Source organism: Camelus ferus, chromosome 15 (genome assembly GCF_009834535.1).
Source record: "Camelus ferus isolate YT-003-E chromosome 15, BCGSAC_Cfer_1.0, whole genome shotgun sequence".
In the NCBI taxonomy this organism is placed as follows: domain Eukaryota; kingdom Metazoa; phylum Chordata; class Mammalia; order Artiodactyla; family Camelidae; genus Camelus; species Camelus ferus.
In genome coordinates this window covers 15,861,515-15,889,431 of record NC_045710.1, presented here as the reverse complement: position 1 = coordinate 15,889,431, position 27,917 = coordinate 15,861,515, and the positions used below count along the sequence as shown (strand labels likewise).

The 27,917-nt window shown below is 46.6% G+C and overlaps 2 protein-coding genes across 5 annotated transcripts in view; one reads left to right on the top strand and one right to left on the bottom strand.

Annotated features, from left to right (window-relative positions):
- KLHL29 (kelch like family member 29) overlaps window positions 1–1,721 on the bottom strand; it is a 295,554-nt gene extending 293,833 nt beyond the window's left edge. The window contains exon 1 of one of the 2 annotated variants that reach the window (XM_032497107.1): window positions 1,353–1,721. The gene's annotated coding sequence lies outside the window, so the exon portion shown is untranslated. The remainder of the gene's footprint in view (window positions 1–1,352) is intronic. The other variant, XM_032497108.1, reaches the window with a different exon arrangement.
- Window positions 1,722–2,040: 319 nt separating this feature from the next.
- LOC106730690 overlaps window positions 2,041–27,917 on the top strand; it is a 494,581-nt gene continuing 468,704 nt past the window's right edge. For all 3 annotated transcript variants that reach the window (XR_004326175.1, XR_004326174.1, XR_004326173.1), the window contains exon 1: window positions 2,041–2,414. The gene's annotated coding sequence lies outside the window, so the exon portion shown is untranslated. The remainder of the gene's footprint in view (window positions 2,415–27,917) is intronic.

Sequence of the window (27,917 nt, the reverse complement as noted above, 5' to 3'; positions counted from 1 at the left end):
GGGCAGCAGCAGCTCGGCGTCCTCAGCGGTCCGGTCCCTCCAGCGCCGAGGTCTCGCCTAATGCTACATAAATACCTGCGTCCACGATTCGCCCCGGGCGCGCCGCGGCGCAAGCACCGTAGGGAGGGAGGAGAGCGTTGGCAGAGCGGCAGGAATGGCAAAGGCGGCGGCTCCTCACCCGTCAGCATCCCTAGGGACCCGCAGGAGGACCCGCCAACTGACCGTTTATACTATTGGGTTCCAGAGTGCAAGAAAGACAACCAGCTTCTCATCTGGAGGACCCAGGCAACCGAGACTCGCGCTTTGGCCCCATCACCGTTGGCTGCAGGCAGGCAGCGCATCCCCGCATTCCCGGGCCAACGCAGACCAGACCTGCCTCGGACCTACCCCTGCTCTCGACTCTGCTCTCCCGACCCCGGGCAAGCGCGCCCCTCCCTCGGGGCTCGGGGCCGGCACTGCCCAGCGCCTGCACCCGCTCCGCGACCGCAGATAACCCTCGAGCTCTCGGCCCGCTCCAGGCCACAGAGACCCGGACGTGAGCCCTTTGCCACCCGGCACCTCCCGCGGCAGTCGGGGCGCGCGTCCACACTCCCATATTACACATCTCCCTGTCCACACTATCCCACACATAAACAACCCCTCCCCACTCGACACCACATCCTCGCCCCTTCACCATCCTCGTAAGCTCTTCTTTCCGTACCCCAAACACCCTGGCACCCATGAGGTATTAAGGGAAGGAGGATCACAGCAAGGTCTGTACGGGTTTCCTCCCGATGGTTTTCACGCTCCTCTACCTTGAAAGTTACTTGGGATTGAGTGAAGAGACCCGGTCCCCAAATGAGGGGTCTGAGGACTAGAGGGGACAGAACCCCCCACCTGGCTTCCCGCTGCATACTGGCGCCCACCTCCCCAAAGGGCCGGGCGCGTGGCTGCCCCCAGGGTCCAACCCTCCGGTGCCTCCTCCTGGCCCCCAGCCCGGCCGGGGCCCTGGGCCGCTCAGAGGAGGTGGCCTGGGGAGGGACGCATGCTGTCGGGCCCAGCGTCCGGGGGCCTGGGGGGGGTCACACTCGTCCCCAGCACCCCGTACCTCGGCGACATTAGCCCAGGGCAGACCCGGTGCATACACACCCGGGGGCAGGAAGTTTTTTTTTCCCCTTGGAGCAGCGCAGGCGCAAGGGCTCCTGCAGCCTTGCGAGTCCAGACGCGGGAGGCTCCTGCCGCCGCCGCCGCGGGAGCCGAGCCCAGCGTTCCGGGTGCTCGGGCCCCGCTCCCAAACCCAGCCGGGCCCCACGCCGCCTCCAGAACCCGGCGTCCCCGGCGCCGCATCCTGGGCGCCCTAGCTTGGCTCTTACCTCCGGCCGCGCCGCTCCGGCCCCGGCCCGACGCGCAGAGAGCCTGGGGTCGCGGGTGGGCGCAGGAGGGCTGATGGATAGCTGAAGGCGCCGGCGGGTAGCGGTAGCTGGGGCCGCTCGGGTCCTGGCCCGGAGAAACGGATCCAGGTCCACCTTCTCGCGTTCCTGCTCTCCGCCTTCACCCCCCTTTCCTTCTCCTCCTCCGCCGCCGCCTCCCGGCAGCCCAGGGAGGATGCCTGGGAGAGGGAAGTCAGTCCTTTTGCCTGTCAGCCTGTGCGGCTACGCGCGGCGCGGCGCGGCTCTCACCGAGGCGGCGGCGGCGGCGGCGGCTCTGGCAGCATCGCCCCCCCACCCCCTCTCTCCGCAGCCGCGGCGGCCGCGGGGCTGGGGTTGGCTCCGGGCTTGGGGCTCGGGCTCCGGGCGGGGGCTGCGCTCAGGCGCGGCGGCTGCCGGGGCTGCGGGCGGGCCCTGAGGAGCCGGGGCCGGGGCTGGAGCGGCAGTTAGATCTGCGGCGGCGGGAACGGCGGCGGCGGCGCGGGGGCTGGCGCGGCCGCGGCGCGGGGACCATGCTCCCTTCTGGCTCGCTCCGCTCCGGGTACCGTCTGCTTTAGCTGCGAGGGAGGCGGGCTTCGGCGCGCAGCCAGGGGCGGGCGGAGCCAATCACGGGCGCCCGAGTGGGCGGGGGCGGAGGGTGGGGGAGGCGGGGCGCCCCCGGCCGGGCACCCGGCGCTGCTCCCCGGGCCCGAGGGATCCCCAGCAGCCGCGCGCGGGGCCCGGGGCGGAGTGCTCGCGGGTGTGTCCATCCGTCCGTCCACCGCCCCCGCCCCCCTGCGGTGGCTCCCGGCTCGCCCCGCTCGGCGGCCGCGCCCGGCAGATGCGCGGCGCGTGGCCCCGGCTCCTGGGCCCCGGCCTCTGGGCCCCGCCGGCCCAGGGTTGTGGGCGACCGGACTGAGGCGAGCTCCCTGTCCGCTCTCAACACCTGAGGAAACTGGCAGAAAAGTTTGAGAACGAAAAGTCCAATCGTCTTTCAGCTTCCGCCCTCCCTGTGACACTCCAGCCACGGTAAGGAGCAGGAATTGTTCAAATCTCTGAAGAACCACGGCTAGCCCTGCAAACCCTGACCACCGACGACCCTCTCTAGTCTGTCCAGGCTCGACTGTCCTCGAGGTACACGGGCTTTCCTGTCTACACTGACCCTCTTGAATCCACAGGACTGCTGTCTGTTTAGTCAGCCCCTACTCAGGCCACAGCAGCCTTTCATGTCCACACTGACTCTCACTGTCTACACTGACTTTCTTAGTCCCATCACTTCTCCGTCTCCACATGCTGTTACACAGACCCTAACTTCAACCCTAATAGGAAAGGTTTGGCTGGAGGCCGTGGCAGCCCCATTGAGGGCTTTTCCATTTTGCCAGAACATTTCATTTCGACACCAGTCTTCCCTTCTCTGATAATTCTCTGGATCTGTTTTTTATTCCCTGACCTCTCCCTCCTACCAGACCTCCCCCTCATCTGGTTTTGACTTTCGGAGGAAATAAACTTTTCCCCCGCCACCCCCACCCCACCCCCACCCCAAGCCTGAATGTAAGGCTGTTAGGTTTCAGCCTCCCCCTCCCCACTCCGTTCTCCCTGGCAGAGCCACTGAGGTCTGAGGCCGGGGTAGAAACTGGGGAGGAGGGGTGTGGTAAGGTAACATAGCTGCTCTCTCTTTGGTCTGAACTGGGAGGAGCCAGCCCGGGGCGGGCTTTGCCAGGCCCCGCCCCCATCTGCCAGGGCAGCGGGAGGGCTCGTTGGTAAATCTCTTTCTCTCAGCTCACGCCTCTGATGTCTGAATCCAGGCCTCTGCTCTCCTTGGCTGTAAACTCGGTGCAGGGATTGTGTCTTCTTTAATATCTTGTGGGAAGCAGAGTACAGTGTAGCGGCTGATAAATAATAAATAATAATAATCTACTGAGGGTAGCGGGAAGACTGTCAGTGAAAGGGAATGAGAACACCGGGGAGATGGCCCATTGGTGTTAGAGTAACTGCATTTCCTGAAAAAAGAAAAAAACGAATGAAGTTTTGGCTTGTGAAGCTGGGGGTGGGGAAGGGACAGAGCAAAGTACTGCAGGGAGCAATCCACCCTTGATGGTGGGGTCAGCCAGGAGAAGTGGTGTGTCTTTAAGACAGGGTGACAGATGGTCCTCCAAGGGGGAGCAGGGTGGGAGTAGGGGCAAGAAAGCTCCCCAAGTTTCCTCCAACAACCTGAAGGGGAGCGATAGACGTGGTTTGAATGCTAAGTTCTTAACGCGGTGTATAAAAAGTGATTGAAGGGTAATGCAGTTGGGAGGAAGGAGAAAGAGGGATTATTTTTGATTTTAAAAAAGGACTCAGGTAGCATCTCAAGCACTGAAAGCAGAGAGGAGACCAAAGGCACAGGTGAGTCAGTGTTCATTCATGCTGTTGGAAGCAGTCCTCTGAAACGATCTGCATGGATCCATCAGCTATGAGCACGTAGGGGAATCCACCCGGCTCTGTCCAGGAACAGAGGCACGTGGTACAGGTGCAGGCATTATGGTAATACGGCTACAGTCTGCAGGGTTAAGGGATAGGTTAAGATCTGGCAATCTGAGGCACTCAGTGTCTTTCAGATCATTTTTGAATGATCCTCAAATGAAAGAAGGAAATATGCACTCCCAAGAATCCTTCCTCAGCTACACCTCTAGGTGAAGGTGTAAGGATTCTCCCAGTTTTCCTGCTGGCATGATCAGAGAAAAGAGTCCATGCTGAATCTGCATCTACCCAGGTGATGTCAAGGGTGCCGGTTCTGGTGTGTTGCAACGCCTTCAGGGTTGGAGCTTGATAACAGCTCACTGGGGGTGCCAGCTTGTCTGGAGAAGGAGAAAAGCTGTGTGAATTAGAATCACAGTGGGCTTGTCTGCCCTCTCTTCACCCCACCCATCTTTCATCCCCAAAGCCTGAATGCAAATGAGGATTTCTGGAGTCTAAAGCCAAGCTCTTCCTCTGCACTGGGGCTCTGCCCAGCTAGGAGCAGTTGGGTTTGGACACTGCCACTTACGATCGGTCGGCTCCGGTGTAGACATAAACTCCCTTTCTCCTGGAGTGCTGCTGTTCGAGTCATCTGCCCCGATTCCCCCAGGGTCTTGGTGACATACACCTTATCTTCTTTGTGTTGTGTACGAAATCTCCCCTCTTCCTGCATAGACCTTGCTGGTAGCAGGGATCTGTTCTGGGTTATTCACCGTCCTGCTTTGTGGTATTTGGGATATGCGCCGTGGTTGGCATGGCTCTCTCTCCCTGGTGAATGGAATTTGTTGGGTGTTATACGTGGGAGCTCCTCTGGTCCTGGTCAAAGGTTGCTCCGTGAAGTGCATGATCAGCTTGGTGAAGTGTGCTTCCAAAGCCAGTTCTCTGTCCTGACAGAGATGCCCTGAGCTGGGCTCTGCAATCAGGACTAATGTGTATGCCCCAAGCAGGTGTGTGGTGAAGGAGTGGACTCGAGGTGCCCAGGGAGGTAGACTGGAATGCTCTAGAACATCCATTCTCTACTCAGAGCATAAACCATTATTTGTGCAGTCGATCAGGCAAGGACTTTGCGCTGGAAAGACTACTACTGTCACCCAGAGAGGCACCAGAGGAGCCACATCTGGACTGTCTGGAAGTGCCCACTGTGGCTGAGATGGCCTTCCCTCCTTATTTGTAGCAATAACCACAACAAAACAACCATTTACTCAATGGCTACATCATGCCCAGCGTTGTACCAGGTATTCTTCCTATACTACCCAATTAATGGTCATGGCAACCTGTGGAATCAGTGTTATCAGCCCTGAAGGCTCAGCCACAAAGAGGGTAGGTGATCTCCTGAAATCACACGGCCAGTAAGTGGCAGAGCTGGAATTTGAGCCTGGTTAGTTGGTTCCAGAGCCTTTGTTCTTTTCACCACACTCAACACACAAATGCAGTTTCTTTTGTCGTTAACCCAGTGCTTGTCCCTTGGAGAAGACCCAGTAGATGCTGATTTTGCCATTATCAGCAGCCAGTCCTGGACCCAGGACTGGAAATCCGTCATACATGATTGTAGGACTGTTGTAGAAGAGGGAAAAGCATCTCTGATTACTGAATGCACAGGTCACTTGGAAGAGTGGACGCCTCATCAGAAACCCTCAGGTCTGAGAGGACATCTGTTTCCAGGAGCGCAGTGGGTATAAATAGAGTAGGAGCCAGCTTCTCTGCTGGTTCAGTTTTGTGTTTGCTGTTTTGTTTTGCTCACATTTTGCTCTGCTAAAACCATCCCCATTTGGCATCAAATGCATTAATAAATCCTACATAAGTCACTGTCCCTCCAGTGGCTAATCAATCCATAAAAATCTATTTGGCACCTACTGTGTGTCCTGCATTTCAACTCCATGGTGTTGATTAAAGCAGGAAGTAAAAAGTCACAGCTGCTGGATTTTCACTGTGGCCACCCTGTTCTGTAGATGTGTCACAAAGGCACACGCTAATCATTCAACCGGCCATTTTCGGAGGGCCTCATGCATGCTCAGCCTTGTGCTGGGTGCTTGCTTTCAGGAATACAGGGAAGGTACAAGGTGGTTCATACTCCGCTCATTTTTACCCTGACTGTTCCCCCGAAGGGGCTGAGGCATCCAAATACAAGATAGGGGTCTCCCCCTTATCCACAGTTTCAATTACTGTGGTCAACCTCTGTCTGAAGAAATTAAATGGAAAATTTGAGAAATAAACAATTCATAAGTTTTAAATTGTGTGCCATTCTGAGTAGCCTGATGAAATCTTGTGCCATCCTGCCCAAGACATGAATCATCCTCTTGTCCAGTGTATCCATGCTGTGCATACTACCTGTCTGTTATTGTAGGAAAAAATCCCAGGTCCTATAATGTTTGGTACTGTCTGCAATTTCAGGCATCCACTGGGGGTCTTGGGACATATTCCCTGCAGACAAGGTGAGACTACTGTACTTGCTTCTTGTTCTTGACAGAGGTTAAGGTAACAGTGGTTGTTACCAAGAAACAGAACCTGGTGCTTAGTTGTGGGGAAAAGGCTCTAAGTGTTGTGAGCATCTGGGGGATGATCTGTAAGAGTTGTGCTGGTCAGGATGGCTTCCTGGAAGAGGCAAGTCTCGTACTGGATCTGAAGAGTGAGAAGGTTTCCATAGGAGGCAGGAGCCCAGATCAGTCGGAGTAGAAGGCAGTGACCAGGAGGTTAGGGGAGATGGGATCCCTGGACTGGGGAGCTCATCCCGGTATGATAGTTTCTGAAACACGACATGTTGTTAACAGTCATTTCCTTTGGGTGAAAATGAAAATGTATTTCCCTTCTTTGTTCAAATCAGTGAAATATTGGATTCTAAGATGCAGAGTGAAATCGGTGGTGTCTTTTTGGCATTCTCAGTGGTGGGAATTCAGCACCTTTTTTTAGTACCAGCTGTTTGCAGGTGGCAGGAGTGCTAATTAGATGGAGCCACTAGCAATTTTCCTGGGTGGTTCCGACTCCCTAACTGACAGGAAACACTGCTTGGGCGTTTTAAAAGAGCAGATTCTACTCTCCCTGTTGATAAAGTGATTCTTCAAACACAGTGGTCAAAGGAATGGGTTTAGTAGTTGCTTAATACATATTTATTGGGTGTTGAATTGTTCACAGCGACCAAAATTCCTCTTTATTTTTTCCATGTTTAAGAAGGGCCGGGTATTTCTCTATGAGACAGTATAAAAAGAAGACCCAAATGATTGGGAGGGTGGTTGTAGGAACATTTAATTTGAGTGTTAGGATTCTTTTGCTCACTGAAGCAGGTTTTTTCACTAAAGGGAAAATTCAAGAGACTTTTGAGAGAAGATTGGATCCTCATAGTTCTTTGCATACATATTTTTCGAGCTGTTTTTAAGAATAAAAGAGGTAACAGGCCTGCCAGTTCCCTGTTTGACTCCAGAATCCACAGGTGCCAGTGACTTTTATTTCCCTCTGAGTTTTCAGGAGAACTTGGGGCCTGGACCATGTCATTAGTGGGGTCATCCTACAGCCTTGAATTTGGCCAGAGGCAGGACAAATACTCCGGGGCAGGTGACTGCCCTGCTTTGCTCCAGGACAGAGACCCTTACACTCTCTGCCCTCTGCCTGGACTCAAGCTGCCTGAGAGAGTCTCTCAGTCCACGTGGGCTGTGGGAGAAGCAGAGTAGGATGCAGAGGACCACCGTGCAGAGCCTTTGGCTGCAAATCTCATTTTCATCAGCTGTTGAATGAACACAGCCAGGTCCAGGCCTCTGTCTCAGGAATTATTGTTTATTCCCATATCCCCAAAGCAGAGGCTGCCGGTCCTGTTCACAAGCAAAAGGCAGCCCCACCAGGGAACAAATTCACTATTCTCCCTGAAGACAGAGGTGTTGGGAATCGAGCCTCAGGATCTCTCAGAGTTTGAGAGAATTCTCCCTTTGCGGGGCGAAGTATCTATTGGTTTCAGCTGTTTCAGGTCCTTTGAAATATGTGTCCCTGCATTCCATCTTCATGTTTATCCCCACTAGAATCTGTGAAGCTGCGTGCACTTTCCATGCAGTGGGTCTAAGGGGAAGAATTTGTGAGGTCATGCCCAGTGGAAACATGACTGTCAACACATGACTGTCAACACAACACAGAGGCCCTGTCCCCAAGGAGTTGGAGGCAACAGGGAAGAGAAAAGCCATAGGTCCTGAACTCAGGGTACTTAAAAATAGCCTAAGCCTGTGATAAAAGTCACCATCTGGTCCAGGTGCATCTTACTATAAGAAAATATGATATATGAAAATTCAAAATGATTAAACAGAAGGATTTGCTAGTTTACATTACAAAAGGATGCATGAACTGCCTGCAAGTGAAGTTTTCTCCTTTGATATTTAATCTGTGGCTGATTTATTTAACATTCTGTTCTTATACAACTGGTCAGAAACACATTAATTTATTTTTATTTATTTAGGGCCTGTCACCTACCTGCTTTCAAGATGTCTTGATCAATTTATAGGTTAAAATGTAGGGCAAAAGGAGACATTTAGGAATGAAATAGAACAGACAGCACCCAAAGGGTGGAGGTGGGGTTCGAGGCATCAAGCATACAAGATGAATAGGTTCTACAGTTAGGATCTCTAAGGGAAAAAAGGGCAAATGTGCCAGATTACTTGATTGTATAAAGGAAGGCACATTTGTATCAGGTCATAAAAGATGTCTTGAATAGAAACTGCTTTAAAAAATCAGAGACTGTTACAAACGGAAGAATGTAGTATTGAGATAAAAGGTTTCTCCTTTAGACTTTGGAGACAAATGCTAATCGTGTAAAAGTGTAACACTACAGGCCTGTTCTGTTAACATTTTTCACTCCTTCTAAGCCTTTGAAAAATATTTACCAGACGATTTCATTTAAAGAACATCTCAATTGTTTATAGATTTACTTATTGCCAACTCAGGAAAAGGGTTGCAAATCAGACACGTTTCCTTGAGGTGGTTGTGAATTTTCCTACAAGGCAATAGGTCGGTATCTTCTAACTTAAGTCTAAACTCCTGGTATTTTCAGTGTAGCTTTAGGTCAATTTCAAAATTAGAGAGTTTTGGCTAATATAAAATTTCATTAGAAACAACCAAAACTTAAACATTAGAATAAGCAGGTTTAGAAAAACCTAGGAGGGCTTGGAAAGAGTCAGAGCAATATTTGGAAATGAGATGTTTATATACCAGTCTGCAAATAGACATATCCTATTAATGAACTTAGGATTTTAAAAGGGTTGCAGATATGAACTCATCATTATAATCAAGAACGTTTTTCCTGGGAATTAAGATCGACATGTGGCAATAGATGTGTATGTGTTGTTCAAAACCAACAGAGATGTTAGTTGGGGTGGCAGTATATAAAGTAATGAAGTACTGATGATGAAAATATCAATAATAGCTGATATTGGTTTAACGCTATGTGCCAGATACTGTTCTCAACCTTTAATTTTATTAAAAATGTTCTTCTTATATTCCTTACAACAAAGAACGTGGGAACTGATGAATCCTTAGTCTAAAAATTTTAATGCAGACACTTAGAGAGGGGGTAGATGTTCCATTATCAGTAGGGAGTCTGATATGACCCATTGATTAGAGGAGAGATGTGGCTGGCTCATTCTGGACACATGTCTCAAAGCCAGAATGGAAGCTGGATGTCATGTTGTGCCTTTTTACCACCTAAGCATATACCAGGTACCTCACACTGGTGAGCTCTGGGCATCCCCAGCCGATGGTTGTACCACTCATGCCACTGAAATCTGAGCTAAAGGAGACTGGAAAGTAAGATTAGAATGAGACACAACCCAATTGTGTTAGTTATCTATGGCTGTATAACAAATTTCCCCAAACCTTAGCAGCTTAAACAACATTCATTATCTCACTCAGGGCCTAAGGCTCAGGAGTCCAGGAGCAGCATAGCTGGGTGGTCTGGCTCAGGATTTCCCATGAAGTTGCAGTTAGACATCAGCTGGGGCCGCAGTTATCTCAAGGCTCCACTGGGGCTGGAGGACTTGGTTCCAAGCTCACTTTCATGGCTGTGGGCTAGAGGCCCCAGTTCCTTGCCTTGTGGGTCTCTTTACAGTGCTGTCTCAAGACATGGCAGCTGACTTCTCCCTGAGCAGCAAGTGGTCTGGGTGAGGGGGAGTGTGGGAGGGCAAGACAGAAGCTGTAATGTCTTTTATAACTGAATCTTGGACAAACAACACAGACCAATGGAGGTTTGATGTGAGAAGGGCCACAAGGCTATGAATACCAGGAGGTGGGCTCGTGGGAACCATGCTGGAGGCTGACTAACACAACAGTCACCTTAGATTCCACGGCTTTCAGAGAGAGGAAGAGTGGTCATGGTAGGAGGTAGTCACTGGATTTCAGGACTTCAGGCTTCAGAAGGTCCCCAAGAAATCGGAGGACATTACGTGGGACTCCAAAAGAGAAGATGGCTCAAGAACCCTTGTTAATAGAATTCTTAATGTGTGGTTGCCAATGCTCTTGAAGAGGAATAGGTGGGAATGGGTGTTGATGAAACCAGAGTGGCTGTTGGAAGGTTCATCTTTGAGTGCAGCTGGCAAAAGGAGAGAAGAGGCATAAATGTGGTAGAGTTACACTCACCTAATTAATGCTAATTAACTAAGGCAAAATGGTCAGGATGACAAAAAGCTTTCCTCATCTGACATGAGCAGAATATCAAGAAAGGATCTGATTGGTGATTGTGGTAAGATGTCTAAAACTAAGGATTTCTGTGGAGCAAACCCTTACTGGATGCCACCGTATACCAGGCAAAGTGCCAGGTGCTGAGGATACAAAGATAATCAAGACAAGGTCACTGCCCTCGAGAATCTCCCAGTCTAATGGGGAGACACACACCTATGAACAAAGCATGATCAGTACTGTAATGAGATTCAGTACAGATAGAACCAGAACCTTAGGAGGGGTCCTGCCAGTGCGATTTGGAGGCAGGTGGCTCGGAGAAAGAGAGAAGAGATTACACTTGAGCTGAGTCCTGAAGGATAAGCAGAATTTTGCCAAATGAACAGTAGGAGGAAGGGCAAGGAGAACAAGAATCTCCAAGCACAGGCTGGGGTAGCTGCTAGTGCTGCATATGATTGGAGCAGGGTGGAGAGTGCAAGCAGGGCTAGAGCAGAAAGAGGGGCCACTTTACCTTGGAGGCTCTGCACTGGGGATGCACAGGGCAGTGTTGCTTAGAGTGGGGCCCTACATCAGGATCATGTGGGAGGCTGTTTCCTAAGCCTAACTCTATGTCCACATCAGCAGATTGTTCACCATAACCATTTTCTCTTCTTCCTGGGCTAGACTACACCTCCCAGTGTCCTTTGCAGTAGGACTGCAGCTCCCAGCCTCCTTTGCAGTTAGACTATATTGCCCAGTCTCCTTTATAGTTAGGTGCACTCGTGTCAATGGAATGTGAGTGGAAGTAATATGTACCATTTCCAAATCTGACTCGTTAAAATCTGCCCTGAATGCTTTCCATGCTCTTTTACCTCTCTCCATGTTGGTGCAGGCAAGTACAGGGATCTTGGAAGCTACATGTTACAGATGGCAGGGCAACAAAACCCAGGAAGCCCTGGGTTTCTGAATTTGGGCATTAAGAAAATGAGAAATAAAATTATATTGTGTTTGAGCTGTTTTATTATTTTGGGTTTGTTTGTTTTTGCAGCTAATGTTACCCTAACTAATACAGCAATTGACTCAGCCTCTGAGAGGGGAAGTCTCTGGAGAATCTGCATTTTAAACAAGTACCTTAGGGAAGTTTGAGAATCCCTGCTGGAGGCGAAGGGGAATCAGCCACTCATGGGCTTAGAGGAGACCAAGTAATGTGATGCTGTTTGCATTTTAGAATAGCAGGAGGAAAGCAGAATTTTACCTCTTTCTTTGTGAAGGAGAACAATCTACTGACTAAAAAGAAAAAGAAAACTGTGGGAAGAGAAAATTGAAGTTCAAGATGAGTAAAGAGATTATAACAAGCATCAAGCTGCTGTAAATGATCTCAGGTCTCTTGGCCGGGACAAATTACACCCCAGGGAGCAGCAAGAACTCACCATCAAAGCAGTAGAGCCTCTGCTGATAATCTTTAAGGAACATGGAGAGTGGGAAAGAAAATGGAGTGCTGGAGATAGGAAAATACATCTTTCATTAGTAAAGAGGGGGGATGATTCTGCAGACTACAAAAGTGGGGGTCTCCTCTACCCTCATTAAGTTGATTATTTAAGGCTGATTTGTGAGCATATGAAAAATGAGGAATTCTCTGGAAACCTGTGTGGCTTCTTTAAGAGCAAGCCACCACAAGGTAACTGTATTCCCAGTTTTGCTATAGACTTGCTAGATTATTATGTCAGGGAATTGTGTTAGCTATGGTAGAGGCAAAGCATACCTCAGCTTGGTATTTGTCAAGGAATCTCATGATAAATTTGTGCACAAGTAATTTCAATTGCAGACTAGTATTTGGGTAATACATACCCAAAGATGCTGATCAATGTCAGTATGAAAGTACATTTCTTGTGTTTCCATGTGATATTTTTATTAGTGATGCATAAGACATAATTGAGTTAGTTCGTACTTAACAGATTTTGAGATGACATGGAGAGAAGACATGGTTGACGTAACAAGGTCCAAAGAATAGGCTTAAGTATTAAGCTAAATGTAATGATATGAGATGAAACAGACAAATGATAGGATTGAGCATGGGGTCCCAACAGTAGCTGTGGTCTGAGAGAAAAATACAGGAACGTGGCATCAGTCAGCAGGGATGTTCAGCTGCCCAAGGCTCTGTACAGACTCAGAGCTTAGCTGGGAAGCCTCTGGGATTAGCTGAGACCTGTGTGTGGTTATCTGAAGAGGTGTCAGAAGCAGAGGGCACCAGGCAGATTTCAGAGGGCCAGATTTCCGGTCCAAGTAGAGAATGAGCTCTCTACAACCATTTCACAGCTGCCCGGAACAACAGGCCGCTCGGAGATAGGCGCACTTGTCAATGGACGGGACCAAGTGGAGGAAGAAAATCCCTTGGTGAGACATCAAGGAAGGGATGAAGGCACCTGATGGGTGTTTGGCCACAAAAAAATTGTTAGAGTCCCTCCAAATATTAGTAGCTACTATTACTGGCTCCCTTAACATGTGCCAGGCACAGTGCTGAAGTGGGCTCAAAAATCCCGTGTTAGTTTTCTCTTGCTGCTGTAACAAATTACTACAAAACTAGTGGCTTAAAACAATACATATCTAATATCTTACAATTCTGGAGGACGGAAGTCCAAAATCAAGGTATCTGCAGGGCTCGCTATGTTTCTTCTGGAAGCTTTAGGGGAGGATCCTTTCCTTTGCCTTCTCCAGCTTCAAGAGGCTGCCTGTGTTCCATGGCTTTTGGCCCCTTCCTCCATCTTCAAGGTTAGCAGTGTAGCATCTTCAACTTTATCTGTCTGTCTGCCTATCTATCTGTCTTCCTCTCTGTTATCATATCTCCTCTAACCCTGATCCTCTTACCTTCCTCTCGGAAGGACTCCAGTAATTATATTGGGTTCACCCAGATCATCTAGATTCATCTCCCCATCACCAGGTCCTTAGCTTAAGCACATCTGCAAAGTCCCCTTTGCTATGTAAGGTACCATAGTCAGGTTTTGGGGACTGGGATGACAATATCTTTGTTGGGGGTTGTATTCTGTTTACTGCAAGCCCTTTATCTATTGTCTCATTTAATTTAATCCCTCACTCTCTCAAGTAGTTGGGCACCATTTCCACTTAACAAATGGAAAGTTGGAGCCACGGCAGAGTGAAGTAACACACTGCACTGCCATGAAACAGTGTGACTGGGATTCAGAGTGGGTTCTGACTCTAAGACCTGGGATTCTCACCAACCTAACGCTGTACTGCGTATGTTACTATCATTCTTAGAGCCATAGTTTTAAGCGCTAATAACTGCTCTTCTTTAATGGTGTTAATTTAGCAGTGACATTTTTGCAGCTTGTTTTTCTAAAATGTCACAAAATTCAGACAATTCTGGCTACCTATGAAATGTAACTGGCCTCCCCTGCTATCATCTCCTTAGCATCCTTGGCTCACGGCTCTTGCCCCTCCTGAATTTTGTCACCTTGGGCCGTCTCAGCTCCAGGACTTTGGAACAGTGTTATTTTCTGAATTCGGATCTGATCATCTTTGTTGACTAAAGGTTACATAGCTGTAAGAGTTTGGTTTTAACCCAAAGTAACAGAGTTATCAGGTAGAATGTAAAAAGATCCAAGAAATGTAGGCTAAAAACCTAGCGATTCAGTGAGATGAGAGGAGCAGCCTGGTGATGATGGCATTTGGGCCATAGGGTGGACATAAAAGTGGCAGTGCCTGGTTGAAGCCCACTTTCCCCGAAACTGGAGGAGTCTCCTGCTCAGGCCCTCTGTGCTGGAATATTTCTTCCAGCATCTGCACATCTGCAGGCTTGTCTAACCCACTGCAAAGCTGAGGGAGAGACAAGCCAGTGCCCCATTTTACGGGATGGGGACCCTCAGAGGCTCAGAGCTGTGCTCAAGGTCACATGAGCAACTCATGGCAGAGACTAGGCCCAAAATCAAGGACCCTGGGTTCTAGTCCTGGCTCTGCCACTAGCTGCTGCTCTGGAACAATGAGCATGACAGTGAACATGTCATGTCTTTTCTCTGGTCATCCTTCCAGCAAGCTCCATCTTGACCATTTGGAAACACAGTATGTCAGCATTGTCCAACCTCCATCTGTAGCCCAGTTCTCATTGTGCTTGGCTGTGCAGGGCTGGGCCCTGGGTCAAAGCTGAGCTGGATGTGGGTTAAGCACAGCCTGGCTAGAGAGAGGCCTGAGGCACATGTCAAGAGGGGTGGTCACTGATGACACCAGGAAGTATTTGCCAGCAAGAGTTTCCACGGGGCACGGGAGGGGCTTGGTTTGGGCTGTAGGCCGTGAGCTGACTGTGATGCTGAGTGGTCGCTGGATGGCAGGAAAGGAGGGGAAGGACCTCGAGTCTACTGGGTTCAGCTCCTGTTCAACTACTGGGACCCAGTTTACCCTCCCGGAAGGTGGTTTCTAGATGGTTCACACAGCAGTGCCATGGCAGCTTTCATCAAGGCTGTGTTGTAAGGTTGGTATTGATTGAGCACCGAGAGTCTAAAAGGGAAGGAAACTAACATTTTTAAACACCTTGTTCATGCCAGGTACTCAGCTAGAAAAGACAGAAACTGCCCTTACTGAGAACCTAGTTTGTGCTAGGCACTGGCTGGAGGTTTTCACTGACCCTGGATACAAGGAGGAATACGACACAATTCCTGCCCTTAGAGAGGTTAAAGTCCGCATGTCTGTGGATACTAACCTTTACTAGACAACATAAGGACTAAACAAGGTGGTAATTAATGAAGATAAAAGGAAGTAGCAAGAGTAGCAAGTGAGGAAGTGCTGGGTTTGGGAGTACCAAGGGTCTGTTTTCCTTCCAGAACTCTGGTGTTAAGGCATGAGAGGTGTTACTTTTAGAACATTTCCCCAAAGGGGACTTGATTTCTTAAAAATAACATTCCACTGCTAACTTGTGTTCGTTCAGTTTGGTTCATTCAGTTTGTGGTCCACTAGGACTCTTGGATCTTCTTTTCTCCATGCTTGCTTCTAGCTTTTGTGTAGTTGCTATCTTTCCCTGGAATGCTCCCTTCTCAACACTCAGCATTCCTGTGACAAGATGAGGGGAACAAAGGAACTCGTTTATTAAATGTTCAATTGATTTTCGTTTTCCCCTTTTTTTTTCAAAACAGCTTTATTGAGTTATAACTTACAGACCAAAACATTTACCCATTTTAAGTGTGCAGTTTTAGTAAATGTACGGAGATGTGCAAGCATCACCACAGCCAATTTTAGAATGTTTCCCTCACCAGAGGGAATAATTTAAGGGCACAATACAAGAAATATGGGTTTATTCAACCAACTTGAACATGCATTTCTGAAATTATTGTATGTAAAACTGTCAGCAAATTTTGAGTCACTTCACAGTATACTTCTGCAAAAAAAAGCAAAATGAAGTGGAAGGAGGAACCGCTGTGCTTTAAATCTTAAGAAACTATTATCCATTTTGCAGATTACTTCGTTAATAAACAAATTATTATAAAAGTAATTATTTTAGAGATGGCAACTGCCATTAGCAAGGACTGTGTTGTTGTCTACTGGGACTCATAAAAAGTCTTTTTAATTTGCTCTTCAAAAATCACTTATACCCACAAGACCACTTCAGTCAACGAAATAAATCTAGGTATGGGCAAACCTTAGTTACCATGGCAAAAACAGCTTTACCTTTTTACCTTTCTCATTTATTTCCGGTCAGATTGTCTTTCTTCTCCAGAACTCCCTGATTTGTGGAAGGACTTGTCTAGTGAATCCCATTCCATCCCTTTGCAAAAGTGGCCATTCTTTGGCCTGAAAGGCACCATTCAGTCATTCAGCCCTTCGGGGTGAAGAGTACACTAAATAATGGATGCTTGAATGGTTTCCATTGTAAATACCCATTTGAGAACACTCAAGAGCCAGAAAGTTCAGAATCTCTTGCTGGCTGCTCTGTTTGTTAGATAGACCATTGCTTGCGAGGCTTATCGCTCTGATGGGGTTTATTGGTGGGGTCCAATCTCCTTCCTTCTCATCTCATATTCTACCCTCCTTCTGCTGTAGATCCATCAAATATAGAGAATTATTTATTCCCAAGCAGAAGGGGAATCATTCTTCCAAAAAAGGTATAGGAAGAGCATGATCCTAGGTTGGAAGCTCTGAAAATGCTCTCCAGTTCTATTTGTGAGAGTAGGGTTAAACTCTGTGTTGCCGTCTACTGTTTGTGAGAAAGAGACAGATACCCAGGAACGAACTTGCATCACAGGCATATTTAGTATTTACTTGTAAGTTACCAGCGTTAAGTTATCAAACATTCAGTGCAAGATCTCAAGAAAATATAAATTTTCACACAGTGAGCATGCTCTCGCAAAGATAGAGAACATTGCTCACACTCCCAAGGCTTCCTTTACCCTCTGCCCAGTCATTACCTCCATCAAGTAATCAACATCTGTCTTTGATGCCATATAAATGGAATCACATAGTGTGTACTTTTTTGTATCTTTTTCACTCAACATTAGTGTGTGAAATTCATCCATGTTGTTGCCTATATATAGCAGGAGTTCAGCTTTTACATTGCTGTGTATCGTGTGCCATTGTATGACTGTACCGTGATAAGGTTAGCTTTCCTACTGTTGATGGACATCTGGGTAACTTCTAGTTTTTATCTGTTAGAAATCGTGTCTTTATGAACATTCCTTACACATATTTCTATGCACCGAGGTAAGCATTTCTGTTGGAGTAGAATTGCCGAATCTTGGGAACACCATGTTCAGCTTTAGTAGATAGGATAATTAAGACTTTCTAATTCTTCTTGTGTCAGTGTTTTCAGGTCATGGTTTTTAAAAAAGAATTTGTCTATTTCACCTAAGTTGTCGGATTTATTGTTATAACATCTTCTCATTGCCCCTTTGATGTTTGTAAGAATTCTAATGCTGGCACTTAAAAAAATCATTAATATTAGTAGTTTGTTCCTTCCTTTTTCTTGAGCAGTCTTTGTAGGGATTTTAATTAGTCTTTTCAAAGGACCAATTTTTGGCTTGGTTGATATTTCTCTATGTTACAGTTTTTTATTTCATTTTTCTCCTATTTTTATTATTTATTTCCTTCTAGTTTATTTACCTTGAATTTGATGTTCTTTTCTAACTCCTTGAAGTCACTGATTTTCTGTTATTCTTTTTTTCTAAAATACACATTTAAGTAAGGGTATATATTTTTCTTTTAAACTTAATTTAAGCTCTGTGCTACAAGTTTTTAACATGTTCGTTTACCATTATTATTCAGTTGAGAATATTTCCTAATTTCCATGCAAATTTCTAAGTTCTGATTTGTTTTTTGAATCACTGGTTATTTAGAAGTGTTATTTAGTAATTTTCAAACATTTGAGGATTTTAAAAGTGCTTCACATTGATTTCTAGGATTTTTCTATTCTGGTAAGAGGATATACTCTGTTGAATTTCAGCCTTTGCAATTTTTTGAAACCTGCCTTGTGACTAGACTATGGTTTATATAGTTAAATGTCCCGTGCACACTTGAAAAGAACGTAATTCTGCTGTTACTGAGTTCAGGGTTCTATATATGCTGACAGGGTCGAGTATGTTTATCCTGTTGTTTAAGTCTTCTTTATCTTTACTGATTTATTGTCTGATTGCTCTGTTAGTGGCTGAAAGATGTATTTGAAATCTTCAACGGTAATACTGGATTTATTTGTTTTTCCTTTTGGTTCTGTCAGTTTCTGCTTAGCATGTTTTAGGTTTTGTTTTTAGGTGCATACAAGTTTCAGATTTTTAAATAATATTCCTGCTGAATTGAATTTTTTCCATTATGAAATGCTCCACTTTATCTCTGAGAATACTTCTTGCCTTAAACTCTTGCTTTGCTTGATATCAGTATGGCTAAACAGCCCCCCCCTTTTATTTGGTTAGTATTTTCAGGGCATATTGTTTTATATCCTTTTATGTTTTATACCCTTAGTGCGTCTCTCTGTTGTAAGCAACACAGAGTTGAGTCTTGCTGTTTTCTATTGTATTTCCAGTCTGATAACCTTTTAATTTTGATTGGATTATGGAGTCTACCTACATTTAACAAATTCCTGATTTTTTGGTTTGAATTCCATCATCTTATTATTTGTTTTATATTTGGTCCACCTGCTTTTTGTTCTCTTTTCCTCTTCTTATTTTAATAAAGAGATTTTTGTTATTCTATTTCCTCCCTTTATTAGATTTTGTTATAAACTCTTTTATTATCTGTTTAGTGTTACCCTAGGGCAGGAGTTGGAGTTCTTTTCTGTAAAGGGACAGACAGTACATATTTTAGGTGTTGAGGGCCACATACATTTTCTGACTCCGTCCCCTTCACCCACCTCCTCCCACCCGCCCCGTTCCTCTCCCTTGTCCTCCTTCTCCTTTTCCTTCTTCAACGATGTTTTAAAAATGCAAAATAATTCTTAGCTCCTAAGCTGTGCAAAATAGGCTGTGGGACAGATTGGACATGGATGATAGTTTGCCAAACTCTGCTAGAGGTTTACCAGATACCTTCACAGAATCTACTTTTCAATTAATAATTTTACTACTTCCTGGACAATACATGGACCTTGCAACACTTTAATTCTATTTACAAAACTTTCTTCTTTTTGTGCTATTTTGATCATGTATTTTACTTCTCCATATATTTGAAACCCCACAATACATTATTACTTTCACTGTTTTAAATAGTCACTACTAATTTTGGTTTACTCTTAAATAGACCATTTCTGGTGCTCCCCATTGCATTCTGCATTACTATTCAGCCAACTGGAATCATTTTGTCTGAATAACTTCCTTTAGTGTTTCTTTTAGAGTGTATGTCTATTGACAATACATTTTCTTAATTTTTATTTGCCTGACATTTTCATCTTAATTTTTAAGAGTATTTCTACTGGATATAGGAGCCTGGATTAGCAGGTCTTTTCCCTCTCTCTGCATTTTAGCTTTGTCATTGTATTGTCTTCTGGCTTCTGTTGTTTGTGCTAAGTGTTGTTTGTTCTTATTATTGCTCCAAATGTATCCTTTATTCCTCTTCTGGCAATTTTAAGATTTTTCTTTTTGTCTTTTGTTTTTTTAAGGTTTACTATGATGTGCCTTTGTGTAGTTTTCTTTGTTTTTATGTGTCAAATTCCACAGTAGTTATTTTTCACTCTCTCTCCCTTTTTTTCCCCCTTATTTTTCTCTCTGTTCTGTTTCTTTTTGTGTATGTATGTGTGCATGTGTTTAATCTTTTTTTTCCATGCTTCAGTTTGGTTATTTTTCTATTTTTCTGTGGACTTATTTTCCAATTTACTAATTCTCTTTTCTGCTGTGTCTAATCTGCTCTTAAACCTATCTATACCCTATTTATTGAATCTTGAATTTTTGTTACCATATTTTTCAGTTCTGGAATTTCTATTTGTGTCTTTTAAAACAGATTCTGTTTTTTTCTATCTTTTTACGTATTTGTTTGAACATATTAATCCTAGGTTGATAAATTCTTTGATAATTACAGTATCTGGGTCCCCTGAATGTATCTTTCTAAGGTCTTTGGCTTTTTTATAACTTGGTTTTATTTCCTGTCTCCTAGAATGCTGGGTAATTTTTTGCTAAATATTGAATATTGTAATGAAAAACTGTCCAGGCTCTGCATAATGTTACCTTCGTTTAGAGAGGATTTTATTTTTTTTCTCTAGGAGGCAGTTAAAGAATGGGAAAATCACCTTGGTCCTGTCAGAAACAGATAGTTTAAGGCTGAATTTTAGGCTTTGTGAGGGCTGGTGTCTGTCTGGCTTGTCATTTCCCTTCGTGTGTAATCCTTCAGTTGTCTCAATGAAAATCTAGGTTATTTGCCAAAATTTGCCCTCCTTGATGGGCCCTGAACTTCAATATTTTTTTCTTTCTAACACTTTGAGACTGCTCAAACTCTCACGGTTTCCCAGGCTTTTAGAAGCTGTTTATAGCTTAGTTTCTTGGATTCCTGCCTATCACATGGAAAGCTAAGGAATGAGAAAGTTCCTTGAGAGGAATTCATATTCAGGATCCTGGCTTATTTCTGTTCGGGCCCTTTCTCCAGGATAAGTGTTCCCTGTGTTCTGGCTTTCTTGGTAGCTTTGAATTCCAATTTTTGTCTTCTCAGACCAGCAAGGCTGCTGTGGTTCTAGACATATATTTCTTCTCTGTCTCAGTGATGTCCTTTGAGAACTGATAAATGCCCTGAAGGAAAAACATGAGGGACCTTTAGGGTTTACTCCTGTGTTTCCCTTTTCTCCAGAATCTTGGCCCCTAAAGTCCTGGCTGCTTTTGTTCCTCTCCTATGACTCCAAACAGCTGTTTTCTGCAATATATTTAGCTTTTATAGTTGCTCTCAGCAGGATGGTTAACCTGATACAAGCCACTCTGTCAAAGGCAGAAGCCAACGTCTCCAGATATTTATTTTTAAAAGTGGTTTCCAGGACATGTCCTGAGGCCATTGCACATATTTAGCTCTGTCTCCTGCATTTTTTTGAGGCATCTCCAACTGAGGGCTGGCAAGATCTTTCGGCATCTTCAACATTATTGATAATAAATTATTAAGCGCTGTTTAATATAATTTCTAAATATTAAATATTTTGTAAGTATTTTGAAATTGGGATTAAAGTGCCAAGCATGATCATTCTCAATCAGATCACTCAGTTTAGCATAACACACACTGATTCTCTATGAAATAAAGTTTACCATCTTTCACTTTAAATTGTGAGGCATTCCATTTCAGACTTCACACACACGTACACACACACACACACACACACACACACATACACACACATATCATGCCTCTTTCTGCCCCTCTGGGAACCCTGACCTGAGCTGATATTCTGACTCCGCTATTACACTGTAATATGACTGTGGTCAAGCCCTCTTTCAACCCCTGGCCCTTAGTTTCCTCATTTGGAATATGAGTTTTAGGTGGGAAGTGGGATAGGACCAGGCAAGTGCCCAGGGTCCTCCCAGCTCTGATGCTCAATCTGTCTTCTATGCTTTGATTTGGGGAATCCTTGGTGGAGCAATCAGATACTTAACTACTCTGAGCAATGAGTCCTCACTCAGACTGCAGAACTCACTCCCCTAAGTCAGCCAGTCTCGTGGCTGTGGGCCAGTCCTCTCTGGGGCATAAGGACTGAATGGACCAGGCTGGGTCTATGTTCCTGACGGGCAGGCACCCTGGGCAGTGGGCCTCCCAAGGAACTGTACCCTGTGTGAATGACAGGAGAGAAAACATCTCATGCTGCCCCTAGTCCCCCAAACCTGCATCATTCAACCATCTTGGCCAGGAATTTCAAATCTACAGGTGGTTGCCTCTCAAACGTGTCCAAAATGTCCCCTTCCTGCTCGTTCTGAATGTGCTGTCTTGTAAAAATTGTCTGAGAGAGATTGACCCCTCCTTTGCCCAGTTATAAATTTAAAATCTTTGCTTTAGAATTAGTCCCTGAGCTCCACCTGAGCCTGTTCCCTCTCTTCCCCTGCTCGGCTCTGGACCATGGCTGGTACAGACATGTGCTGCCTGCTCTTCCATGCTCCCAGGCAGCAGGCTCCTGGTTGGATTTGGCCAGTGAGAAGCACTGGAGGGAAACTGAGGGCAAGAAGAAGGGAGAAGCCAGCTTATTTCTGTCCTTTTCTCTTTGCCTTGGGTTGACTGAATCCTTGGCAGAATCTACACATTCCATGGTCCCAGCTCCTCATGGATGGGCTCCCTGCGGTTTTCAGCCTCTCCTGGGTAACCCCAGCTCCCTGCTCAGGTAACTCTGGCTTTTCTTTGTCCCTTCAGCTGAAGGTTGGTCATAGTTTCCTGCTGTGCTCATCTCTAGGGTACCTCACCATCCCCTGTCATCTTCCCAGCCTCTTTTCTTATGTGGAAAACCAATAAGCATCATTAAATCCCCTGTATGTGAGTACTCGGAGGACTTGCTGCTTTCTTGTTTAGATTCCAACCAGCTGAGTTGCTAAAAACTGTACTTCAAGCATCGTTTTCTTTCATGAGTATCTAATTTAAGCACCACTGAAGCACATTCATCCTCATTTCCTTTATCACCTCCTAAGGTAGACAGGACTGTGCTCAGGGACACAGCAGTGAACAAAACAGGCAATATCTCTGGTCTTGTAACACTCACAGCTTTGTGGGCAAGACAGCCTCAAATTCTTAGAATCAAGTGTGTTGAGAATGAGACATAGAGATTTAGGACATGGACAGAATTGGGCTCAGGCCTCAGCCCTGTGACTTACTGCAGGCTGTAAAAACGCAGGCAAAGGACTTTGCCTCCTTATGCTTTAGTTTCCCCTTCTTTAAAAGAGCACTTAGTTACTCGATTTGCAACCACTTTACATGTCCAGGGAGGATGCTGATGCTGCTAACTTCATAGGATTGATCATGATTAAATGAGTTGCTAGAGACAGAGGTCCAGGAAACAAACTCACATCAAAGGTTTATTTTTAAAAGCAGCTTCTGGGGAGCACACATTCAACACTGCTGAGCGTCAGGTCCGACAGGCGAGGTGAGGCTGGAGATGTGACAAGAAGAGGCGAAGTCTAGACAGTGCTGGGAGGAGCACCCAGTCACAAGGCTGGAATTACGCCCATGGCGATTTCTGCTGGGAGCCAATCTGTAGCCGCACCGGTCTGCGTGCAAGTGGGGGCAAGAGCCTTCCTCTCTCCTCTGTTTGGCCAGGATGTCAGTCCCCCTGGGAAGGACTCACTGACGTCTAGTCTGGGCTGGCCTCCCTGGACTTTTCTCGTCACTGTTGTGCTCGTGGCCATCAGCATCACCATCATCTTCATCGTCATCGTCATCACATCATCACTAATGTTTACTGAATGGGGGATCTGCCGTGCTCCAGACATTGAGCTGTGGCTTCTCATGGCAGTCTGGGTTAATTCCAGTCCTTTTATTTTTCCTCATCATTAAGACTGAATGGTTCCCAGAGTGGGGAGGGAGGAGTACGTGTGTATGTGTGTGTGTGTGTGTGTGTGTGTGTGTGTGTGTGTGTGTGTAAATCTGCATGTGCCACAATAATTTAAATTTGATGCAGGACATTTCAAATCATCAAAGATTCAAAGTTAAGCTATGCTGAATATGATTTCAAATTTAATTGTGTTGCAAGTTTTTGAAAATTTAGATTCCACACAGGTTGGAGGGACACAGGCACTGGCTGCAGAGGGTTGAAAGACCTGGATTTGTTACTTGTTCTTTGTTCTTATCCTCAAGGCTGCATGTGGTCAGTCTCGCAGTGGGTCCCTGCAGCTCTGGACCCATTTTCTTGCTGCCCTCTTGTCTCCCCTGCTAGACCACAGTCTGGGTCCTCCTTGTGGTTCTCTCATCTCCTTAGATTCAGATTTAAGTGAATCATTTATTTACATTTTAATCACAATTTTTAATCATCCTACATAACAGCGTTCTAATAGCATTAAATAATTGCAAAATCTAATAAAAACCAGTCTTAACCTCATTGGAATCTCATTAAGAATAGGGATGCTCTTTTCGCTAAATTGTTGGAAGATTGTTTTGTCTGGTTTTGTTTTGTTTGCACTGCCCAGGAGAGCTGGGGCAGAAATGGAGTCAAAAGATGTAGGTTCACACACTGAAAAATTTTAGAATCCACCTTTGTAAGTTTACAGATGAAGAATCTGAAGTCTGAAGAAAGGAGGGGACTTTTCCAAAGTCACACATGAAACTTGTGGCCACTATGAACCAAAACTCAGGCCTCCTGCCCCTTAGTCTAGTATCTCCCCCACAGGATCTGGGCCTTGGGCTCAGGCATCAATTTGTGGATTTTGATGAGTGTATCATCAATTGAGCAACCACTAGATGATCAGCCAAGCCCTGCTTCACCCAACAAGTCTGGAGCCGCAGGATGGACACCAGCAGGTTTGAAAGATGCAGAAGAAACAGGCCTTGCCCTCTGGAAAACTGGACCGCCTCCAGGGATGAGGTTTACAGGATGAGGTTTACATGCAAATGATGAGATACAGTCTCCTTAAGTACTTGCTCTGGTCACACTGCTCACCCAGGCTTTTTCATGTCAGCCCAAGGGTGGCAGTTCTTCCAGTCTGTTCGGTGCAGGCCGGTACTGACAAAGGCTTCCCATAGCCCTGGCACTGAGACAGCCCCGAACTCCTTGTCCACTCTAACAAACAACATCTCCCTCAAAAGGACTCATTTGGTAGGACTGGGGAAGTCACAGGCTGGAGGGAGAGAAGGGAACGAGGCTCAGGCAGGAAGCCGTTTTATGATTCATCAACGCACAAATGCTGGCATCTCTCTCTCTTGGAAAAAAAAAAAACCCACCTCTAATATTAATAATTATGCCAGCTTTTGTACAGCACTTTGCAGTTGACAACGTGCTTTTGAATCCATTATCTCGTCTCAGCGTGTCTGTGGGAGAGTGGGGAAGTGGGAGAGCGCTCAGGGCTGGCATCTTTGGGGAATTAGCAGCCTTTGTTTCCCTCAGAGTCCAGCCCGGCCAGGTGGGTGGGTGTTGTCGCAGTGGCTGAGCTGGTGCTGAAGTTATTCTTGCTGTGGCTGTGCCATCTAGGACGACCCCCTGAGTTGCTGTTTTCCCAGGAAAACTTTAGCAAGTCTGTCCAGACCAGAATCTGGAGTGGTTCCGAGTTGTCCTGCCTGGAACTTCATTTCTCCTCAAGCTGAATGCTTGGCTAGTGCTGGACATCCTCCCTGGCCCTTGCAGGCCACTCTGAGAAGGGCTGGGCTCTGTCCTTGTGCCTGGAGCTGTGGGTAGAGTCGTCCTTTAACACAGCTGGGACCCCCCTGGGACAAAGGTGCTGCCCTGATGGACTTTGCCGAGTGCCACAGTCCTGAGATTCCTGCTGCCACATGTGCCCATTCACGACAGGCCCTTTAAACCCTGACGGGGGTGGAGGGGCTGAAACGTAACTGGCAAGTATTAGTATGTTCAGGAAAATGGAGCGTTAAAATTTTTTTCCAGAAATGGGGAATTCATCTTGCTTTCTTGCTGCTAGCAGGAGAGACACCAAGAATAATAAAAACCACAAATACTACCACCACCACCACCACCACTAAAAACAGTCCCTAACCTGACAATGAAGGTAGCGTTATTTCTTTTAGCTTAAGGAGTGCCCCTCTTGCTGCTCCAGTAAGTAAATCAATTAAAATGCGTCTTGTCCTTCAGGTCTGTGAAGCCCCTCAGGCGGGCTCTGCTCCTCTTACTCCTCCTCCCACTTTCCAGGGAGGGTGCCTGGGTTCAGGACAAGCTCTTGTCTCCCGGTTTTGATGGGCTTGCCTGGTCCATGCAGGGGTCCCTGGCTGACCTGTGTGCCCACTTGTCCTGGGGCAGCCTCTGGCCTCACCAGCTCCACCCCTGCAGTGTCCACTGCTGAGGACGGGGTCGGGGCGGGGGGGAGCTCGTAGTCTGTGTTCTTGACCGTTGACCCTGGTCCTGATGCAGCAGTCCCAGGACAGCAGGAGATGAGGAGGGAGTGCCATCCTGGGCCAGCTAGACACTCAGCCACTTCAACGTACCACCCTGGGTGGTGGTGGACCGCTTGCCCAAGGGATGGGTTTTCTGCAGACACTCTGATTTTCCTGACATATGCCCTGGGAGGTCAGGAGTAAGCTGCCGTGTGCTGGAATTTCCCTGCAAACTTGTCTGGCAACCCTACCAGTTTCTCTTTTACCCCCAGAGATTTCAACCACTAGAGAGAGCCATTAATGCCCGTCTGACCTTTTCAACATACTTTTCTCTCCGTGGGCTCCACCACTAGCCACGAAGGATGTTCTACTTCATTTTTCTGGTGTTTGGGGAATCTTTGTGTCACACCCTGCTTCTATGACCTTCTTTGAAGCCTTCTTCCACTTTCACTGGGCAATAAGCTTTATCATCTAGCCTGGCAGAAAGGATGCAAGGAAAAGAAAAAAGCCTGGACCCATGCAATTACATTGGGAGTCATTTCCAAAAAACCGTGGCACTTTATAACATCAATGTCACCAGGGATTGAAGAGCACCTTGGACCCCGTGAATCAGTCACCCTCTTTGGATCAGGTTCCTACAGCCCAGCCCTGCCCGGCCTGGTCCACTCCACTTTTCATGCGGCCTCAGAGTGACCCACAGGCACTTTGTCACCCTCAGCTTTCCTTCTGGACTCAGCCTACTTAAAAGAGAATTATTTGCCCAAAATTGGGCTGGTAAGTACTCCAAATAGAATTTAGGCAAGTGGATAAAGTTCCACATGCACTATCTTAATTTCTGAGTCTCTCTTTATGTGCACTCAAACCAGGAGTCCTGAAAGTTCACCCTTCAGATATGCTTTTAAACAAAATAACATGTTTTTGTTAATTTGGAGACAAACCTTTCACTAAACAGATAGAGCCAGAGGTGGTCTGCACCCTGCAATATATGCACCACTTATGATCTTTGAAAATAAAGATGAATAGCAGGCAGTAAATCCCACGGCTTTATGAGGACCCGTTGTCCTGTGGAACTGGAGTGAGGAGAGGGGGCTTGTGCTTTATTTTGGGATAGAACTGTGCACTTTGTTGACCTGCTTTCTCTTTTCCCCCAAATATCTATATGGTTCAAAGCTTGGCCAAGGCTCATGTTCTAATAAATTGCGTTACAGTATTAAGCTGGCTTGTCCGTGTGTTTGCAGTGAATGTGGAATCAGGACAGAGTTTGGTTGGAGGCTTGCTGTGAGGCTTCTGGTGGGTTCCTAGGGTGGTCAGAGGTGCATACAAAGCTCAAGTCAGGTGAGATCCCACCTGAGGACAGAGAGCCCACCTTACTCCAGCTGGCTCTTCCTCCGGGGGCACACCTCATGGCTCTGCTGTTGGGTTCCTGCCCTTCCCCTCTGTTTACTACCTACACTGGTCTCCCCGCTGGCCCCCAGACACATCCTACCTTCCAGCTTTGGACTTGTGCTCGGGCCCTTCCCCTGCTGGTGGTGCACCCTCTGCCCTCTCTCTGAGTCCTCCAGGACCCTCCCAGCTCACGGTCTCCGCCGCTCTGTGCTCCCCAAACCGCCTTGGCATAGCCCTGTCTTCCCACAGGCTCCCACAACTTCGAGTCCTGAGTTATTTGGCCTTAAGTGCACGCAGACCGGCTTTGCTGTGAACTTGGCACGTGCCCTTTTCTTTGGTTTTTCTGGGACTAGGATTGGGTTTTCCTCTTTTGTTCTGGTGTCATCTACCTTGGGTCTTGGTCCATCGTCATGATCAATAACTGATGACTGGGTGATGGATGACATCTGTCTTTTCCTCCTGACTCCAGTTTGTTTATATCTGAATTACCCTTAACATTCAGAAATGATTGGGACAAAGCTACATCTGAACAAAAATCTTGCTAATTCCTCCTCCCCTAACTTCGACTGTGTCTGCCGCCCACACTCCCCCGATGGCTGGGGCCCTGTGGCTGAGAGAAGAGGCTGA